This window comes from Carlito syrichta, unplaced genomic scaffold, assembly GCF_000164805.1.
Source record: "Carlito syrichta isolate Samal-C Ts95f unplaced genomic scaffold, Tarsius_syrichta-2.0.1 Scaffold316423, whole genome shotgun sequence".
In the NCBI taxonomy this organism is placed as follows: domain Eukaryota; kingdom Metazoa; phylum Chordata; class Mammalia; order Primates; family Tarsiidae; genus Carlito; species Carlito syrichta.
The window spans coordinates 40,880-48,931 of NW_007260519.1; the positions used below are offsets into that span (position 1 = coordinate 40,880).

The 8,052-nt window shown below is 42.8% G+C and overlaps 1 pseudogene; it reads left to right on the plus strand.

Annotated features, from left to right (window-relative positions):
* Positions 1-608: 608 nt before the first annotated feature.
* Positions 609-867, plus strand: LOC110594599 (annotated as a pseudogene).
* The last annotated feature ends 7,185 nt before the right edge of the window (positions 868-8,052 follow it).

Below are 8,052 nucleotides of genomic sequence, written 5' to 3' on the forward strand. Positions count from 1 at the left end.
ATTTACAGTTGTCAGCTGCTGTTTATCTGCTTTTGGGCTTGCAGAAAATTGTGTGTCAGGCAGTGTGGCTCTCCCCTGTAATCCTAGCACTTTGGGAGGTGAAAATGAAAAGATTGCCTGAATCCAGGGGTTTGAGACGTGTCTGGGCAATTTGATGACCTCATTTCTACAGAAATCAAAACATTAGCCAGGCTGTGGTGACACACACCTATAGTTCCAGCTACTTGGAAGCCTGAGGTGGAAGGAATTACTTGAGCCTAACAGGTCAAGGACACAGTGACCGTGATTATGCCAATGTAGTCCACCTGGGTGACAGGTTGAGACTCCAACTCAAAAGAAAGAAAAGAAATAAAAAATTGTGAGTACCTGATCTGAAGAGTTACTGGGAGCAGCTACCCAAAACTGTGTGTTTATTTTTTGTTTTTATTTTTTATTTTTTTGAGTTGGAGTCTCACTCTGTCACTCAGACTGGAATGCAGTGGCCACTCCAATTCTGTTTTCACCATTTGCTTTAGTTTGAGTGACCTATTGTAAAGGGACTCTGTTAACAAAAGAAATCACACATTGCACAGTGACGTACATCGCGGGCGTCTTTAGGAGTCAGTTCCATGGCAGAAGACATCAAGACAAAAATCAAGAACTACAAGACTGCCCCTTTTGACAGGCGCTTCCCCAACCAGAACCAAACCAGGAACTGGTGGCAGAACTACCTAGACTTCCACCGCTGTGAGAAGGCAATGACTGCTAAAGGGGGTGTTGTCTCTGTGTGAATGGTACCAGCATGTGTACAAGTCACTCTGCCCCATATCTTGAGTCTCAACCTAGGATGACCGCCAGGCTGAGGGCATGTTTCCTGGGAAGATCTGAACTGGTTGCCTCCCACCTCTGCTATATCCTCTGTCCTTCTCCCAGGGTGGCTAAAGGGTACATGGTGTTCCCTGCTTTGGGACCCTGAATCATGATTTAACTAGTAATAAAAACTTACCGGAAAAGTGAAAAAAAAAAGAAGTCAAAAGCAATCTCCAGACTCAGAACACTTCCACCAACTTGTCTAACACCAATGTGTTTACTGGCATTGTTGCTCCTCTTTGTTTTTGTTTTGTTTTGTTTTTTTTTGAGGTTTGTGTCTCATTCTCTTCCCCAGGCTGGTGTGCATTGGCATACTCAGGACCACCCCAGCTATGACCTGCTGGGCTCCGGTGATCCTTCCACCTCATTCTTCCAAGTAGCCAGGACTACAGGCATGCACTACCACCCTCAGCTAATTTTGATTTATCGTAGAGACAAGGTCTCACCAACTTGTCCAGGCTGGTCTCAAACCCACAGGCTCAGGCAATTCACTCACCTAAGCCTTTCAAATTGTTGGGATTACAGGCTGAGCCACCAAGCCCAGCCTAATTGTTCTTTATTCAGACCTTCCTTGGTTATTCTGGGAAATAACTGCCATCCTGTTTACATGTGCATTTTATTAACTGTGTTCTGCATGGAGCTGATGGAGTATCCAGACAGAACCTTAATAGTACATGCTCTTATCCTTTAATTTTATCTGAGGATCTACCCCATCTCCTATGGGAATCTTAAGTATTTATGCCTTTTCATGTTCCACAGCCACAAGGAAATGTTTTTAATACTACAGGTCATAAATACATGGTGAGAACTGTTTATGGAAGCTAAGCAGCATGAATAAACAACAGAGAGAAGGCTCTGCCATGTTGGGAGAAGTGTTTTCCATAACCCTTGACTATCACATGAACAAAACCTATTTAAATGAAACTCATTAGGCAGGACCATCAGAAGTAAAGAAGTAAATGTTTGCAAGCTGTCAAATCATGATATTCCAGGAAGAAAAATGGACACAGCCCCAGACCTGGGACACATTTGCCAGCCATTTCCTTCTCTTTGTCCTCCTTCGGTATTTCTTCTCAGCTTAGATTATCTGGACAAGTCAAACCCCAAATCACTCCTACGTGTTCAGAATAACCCTTATATTTGTAAATTAGATTTAACGGCCATGTGATTTCAATTGGAAACCTGGACTGAAAACCAGATAGCCAAGCATCACCTCTTAAGCTTGAATTTGCACATAAATTTTGTGGTATTTGGGGTCTCATTCTGATGAACTGTGGCCCTGCAGGTTTTAATGCATCCCTGAATACACTTTTAAAACAAGTCTCCTGTGAATGTGGATCTGTGCCACCTGAACCCACAGCAGCACTCAGCTAGAGAAAGCAGATGCAGCTTGAAAGGTCTCTCTTATCATGATACAAATACTTTAGATCCAAATGAAGACAACCGATCTCCGTTCCAAAAGATCACATCCTCTGCTGACACTTTAGAGTTTACAGAGGCTGGATGGAGAGGACAGCGATGTCTAAGGAGGTCTGCCCTTGAAAAACAACCTGGACACATGTGCGAGGGCAGGGTATATGAAGAATGCACTATGCACTCAGAAGTATGATGTGGTGCACTGTGCTGGAAACCACAGCCACACTGTAAGGGAGTGAATCCTCCTAGCACCCTGGGTCATGGGTACTAAGTGTAGCCTAATTCCCAGAGGTGAAGGAACCCGCCTATTTCTTTTTGTTTCTGTATCACTGATTTAATAAGAAAATGCATAGGTTAAATATAAAAGATGGAAATAAAGGTTAAAAATTAAGCCGGGCTCGGTGGCTCAGCCTGTAATCCCGCGCCTTTGGGAGGCTGAGGTGAGTGGATTGCCTGAGCCTGCGGGTTCGAGACCCGCCTGGGCAGCGAGACCTCATCTCTACAATAAATCCAAAAATCAGCCGGGCACGGTAGCGCGCGCCTGTAATTCTGGCTGCTCGGAAGGCTGAGGCGGAAGGATCGCCGGAGCCCAGCAGTTCGAGGCTGCGGTGGCCGGGAGCGGCCACTGCACTCCAGTCTGGGTGACAGAGTGAGACTCCAACTCAAAAAAAAAAAAAAAAAATTAAAAGATTTGAGGGGTACAGAGAGAATAAGGGGAGTATAGTCCAGAAAGATTTTTCATGTGTTCGTATTCACTTTCTTTTTTTTTTTTTTTAGTTGGAGTCTCAACTGTCATCCAGGCAGGAGAGCAGTGGCACACTCACGGCCAACACAGCCTCAACATGCTGGGTTCAGGCAATCCTTCTGCCTCAACCTTTCAAGTAGCTGAAACTACAATTGTGTGCTACCATGCCCAGCTAATATTTTGATTAATGGTAGAGACAAGGTCTTACAATGTTGCCCAGGCTAGTGTTGAACAAATGGGCTCAGGCAATCCTTTCACCTTGACCTCCAAAACTGCTGGAATTATAGACTTAAGCCACCATGCCCAGACTTGTATTTACTTATTTATAATTTGAAGAGCAATTTCTACATCTGCAGGAATGAAGAACAGGTTTTTGGGTAGAATGGTTCTAGAAACACAGATGTTAATAAAAAAGAAAGCAATGAAGACCCCCAGATTTACAGTTCTCAGCTGCTATTTATCAGCTTTTGGGCTTGCAGAAAATTGTGTGTCAGGCAGTGTGGCTCTCCCCTGTAATCCTAGCACTTTGGGAGGTGAAAGTGAAAGAATTGCCTGAATCCACGGGTTTGAGACAAGTCTGGGCAACTGGATGAGACCTAATTTCTAAAGAAATAAAAAAATTAGCTAGGATGTGTTGGCAAATGATGTATTTCCAGCTGCTTGGAAGCCTGAGGTAGAAGGATCACTTGAGCCCAGCAGGTCAAGGCCACAGTGGCCATGATCATGCCACTATAGTCCACCTGGGGGACATGTTGAGACACGTACTCAAAAGAAAAGAGAAATGAAATGAAAAATTAGCCAGACTTGGTGGCTCAGCCCGTAATTCCATGCTTTGGGAGGCTGAGGTGAGTGGATTGCCTGAGCCCACGGGTTCGAGAGCCGCCTGGGCAACTTGGCGAGACCTCTTCTCCACAATAAATCAAAAATTAGCCTGGTGTGATCGCGCACGCCTGTAGTTCCAGCTACTTGGAAGGCTGAGGCAGAAGAATCACCAGAACCCAGCAGGTCGAGGCTGCGGTGGCCGGGAGTGTGCCACTGCACTCCAGTCTGGGCAACAGAGTGAGACTCCAACTCAAAAAAAAAAAAAAAGAAATGAAAAATTGTGAGCACTCGCACTGAAGAGTCACTTGAACAGCTACTCAAATCTCTGGCTCATCTGATTAGTCCTGAGAGGGGATGGGGACAGGACTGGAGAAGTCTCTAAGGGAAACTTTTCCTATTTTTTTCCCAGGTAGAACTCGCAAAGCAATGCATTCAGATTCTAGTTCAAATTGCACGCAATATAACAGACCACAGACTCTTACTACTCACTCTGCTAAATAAAACAGGTAAATAACATTTTAAAAGATAAATTGAATATAAAAGTAGATCTTTTTCTGAAATCTACTTTTTTTCTTGTCTCTTTAAATTTTATTTTAAACTTTTCAACCACTACTGATCAATATATTTTGCAGCTAATGGAAAACTAAAGTTGAAATAAGTGAATGAATCTTTCCAATGTGACTAACAGGCAGAGGAGGTGCTGACTGACACACAGACATGCCTGATTCAAGTTCCAAGTCAGGCCATCCTGTCCCTTGGATATTTCTCCCCTCCCATCCTGCTCACTGAGTTGCTTGGTGACCACACTCTCCAGAGACCATGCACTTGCTCTTCTGTGTGCTTTTTGCTTCCTAGGTTCCTACACCATCTCCATGGGGTGGATTTTCCTTGTCCTTTGGGATTGTTGTCCTTTCCTCACAAATGGAAGATAATCCACAGTACTGGAATCATTTCTCTCTTTTCCACTAAAGACCAGTAATTTGTTTGAAAGTGCTCAGAAGCCAGTCAGTCACTCAACAAAATCAAATAAATGCCTTCTAAAATACTGAGAGGAAAACAAAACTTAACCAACCATCAATGTAACAGTGAAACATCAATAAAGTAACAAAATGAGCTCTGTTTTAGATGCAAGCAGTTTCTCACCTCTGTCTGGTCTTGTGTGTAGCAAAAATAATCTAGAAATGCTAAAGTTGTCCAGGTAAGGTGACTCAAGTCTGTAATACCAGCACTTTCAGAGGCCAAGAAAGGATTACCTGAACTCAGGGGTTTGAGGGCAGACTGGGCAACTGGGCAGGGTCTTCTCTCTATAATAAATCAAATGATAATCCAGGCATAGTTGTGTGTGCCTGTAGTTCTGGCTACTTGTAAGCCTTAGGCAGAAGGATCACCTGAGCCTAGTGGGGCAAGGCTGCAGTGGCAAAATGAGACTCCAACTCAAAAAACAAAAATAAAAAGAAATGCTAAAAAGATGAGGTAGGAACAAATATACAGGTGGCCAGACTAAGTCTGAGAAAGGGGGAATATGTGCACTAACTCTGGTTAAACAAAATGACCATGAACCAAGGACAGACTTCATGACTTTTCTGGACTCCACCAGTGCCCAGATGTCTGCTGTTCTAATTCAGCTCTTGATCTCAGCTCCCTTTGCCCCCTGACCTGCGAAAAAAACAAGCAAAGACACAAACAACACAATTTGGGTTGTTAAGATGCCAGTCTTTTTTTTTTTTTTTTTTGAGTCATTGTCTTACTCTGTTTTCCAGCCATGACCTGCTAGATTCAGGCAATACTTCTGTTTCAGCCCTTCAAGTAGCTGGAACTACAGACACACATTGCCACACCTGGCTAATTTTTTGATTTATTGTGGAGATGAGGTCTTGCCAAGTTGCTCGATCTGGTCTTGAACCTGCAAGCTCAGACAATCCTCTCACTTCGGCCTCCAAAAGTGCTGGGATTATAGGCTTGGGCCACCATGCCCTATCTGCTATCAAATATTTAAACTTTATTTGTTGTATGAGATTATATTAATTCTTACATCAGTTTTGGTAGTCTGCATTTTACAGAAGTTATTTTTTGTCTCAAGTTTCTAATTTATTACTATAAAGTTATTTATATATATATATTTGAGTTGGAGTTTCACTCTATCACCCAGATTGGAATGCAGTGGCACACTCCCGGCCACTGCAGCCTCGACCTGCTGGGGTTCTGACTATCCTCCACCTCAACCTTCCAAGTAGCTGGAACTACAGGTGTGCACTACCACACCCAGCTAATAAGTTATTTATATTACCATCTAGGGCCTTAAAAACATATATCAATAGTTTTTATGCTGTTTATTCTTAAATATGTCTTTTCACATTTTTTCTTAACATTGTGCTAGCATTGTGTATTTTTTGTATAATTTTATTATTTTTATCCTGTTTTATGTGGATTTTTTTTTCTTTTTTGAGTTGGTTGCAGTCTCATTCTGTTACCCATGTTGGACTGCAGTGGCATGCTCCTGGCCACCGCAGCCTGATCTGCTGAGCTCAAGCCATCCCTATGCCTCACTCTTCAAAGTAACTAGAACTACAGGCATGCGTCACCATGCCTGGTTAACTTTTTGGTTTATTGTAGCGACGAGGTCTTGTCAAGTCTCCCAGACTGCACTTGAACCTCTGGAGTCAGGCAATCATCTCTCCTCAGCCTCCCTAACTGCTGGGATTACAGGCATGAGACACTGCCCCAAGCCATTATGTAGTTATTGTTCTGCATTTTATTATCTACATACTTATACATCATTTTCTCCTAGCCTATAATGCTTTTTATAAATTCCAGATGTTGGCTTGTTGCTCACATATTGTAAGGTATCTTCTATTTTAGAGACTGAATTTGCAGCTATCATATTTCACATAAATACTCATGAAGTAAATATAGTATGCAAATCTTATGTAAGCACTTCATTTTTTTAATAAAAAATATAATTAAGAATATTGTAGGGTGGGTGCAGTGGCTCACACCTATAATCCCAGCACTGTGGGAGGCCAAGGAAAGATTACCTGAACCCACGAGTTTGACACCAGCCTGGGCAACTTGGTGAGAACTCATCTCTAAAATAAATCAAATAATTGACCGGGCATGGTGGTATGTTCCTGTAGTTCCAGCTACTTGGAAGGCTGAGGCATAAGGATCAACTGAGCCCAGCAGGTTGAGACTGCAGTGGGTGTGATCATGCTACTGCACTCCAGCTTGGGTGACAGAGTGAGATTGCAACTCAAAAAAAAAAGGATATTGCACAGTTCTAATTTTTAATATTTTAAATTCTTTAATATCACATTTCAAAAATCTTAATGGGAAGCAAAGCCAATCTTTTTGATTAAGTTTTTTGTTTTAGTTTTTGTTTTTTTCTTTTTTAGTTGGAGTCTCACTCTGTTGACCAGACTGGAGTGCAGTGGCTGCTCCTGGCCACGGCAGCCTCAACCTGCTGGGCTCCATCCACCTCAGCCTTCCAAGTCACTGAAACCACAGGCGTGCGCTACCAGGCCTGGCTAATTTTTTGATTTATTGTATAGTTGAAGTCTCACCAAGTTGCCCAGGCAGGTCTTGCAACCACGGGCTCAGGCAATCCACTCACCTTGGTCTCCCAAAGCACAGTATTACAGACTGAGCTTCCGAGCCTGGCTGTTTAAGATAGTTTATATCCATTTAAACTTTCTTCAGCCAGTTGTGATGGCTCAAGTCTGTAATCCCAGCACTTTGGGAAGCTGTTGTGAGAGGATTGTCTGAGTTCATGGGTTTCAGACCAGCCTGGGCAACTTGGAGAGACCTGGTCTCTACAATAGATCAAAAAATAAGCTGGGCTTGGTAGTGTGTACCTGTAGTTCCAGCTACTTGGAAGGTTGAGGCTAGAGGATCACTTGAGCCCAGCAGGCTGAGTTCCAGTGACTCAGAAGCTGAGGAGAAAAGCCTAAGCCAGGAGGTGGAGGCTGTGATAAGCCATGACTGAGCCATTACACTTCTTTCTGGGCAACAGACTGCAACCACACCTAAAAGAAAAACATCAATGATACCTGAATTGATGTTGAATGGAACAAAACAATAATGCATCTCCAAATGTCTGAAAAAAAAAATACTTTCAACTAAGGTTTCTGTTCCTGTCAAATTTTTAATTAAATGGGAGTGCCCTACTGCAAAAACTGTATTCTTAGAAATAGAACTAGAAATCTGTATTCTTAGGCTTTAAT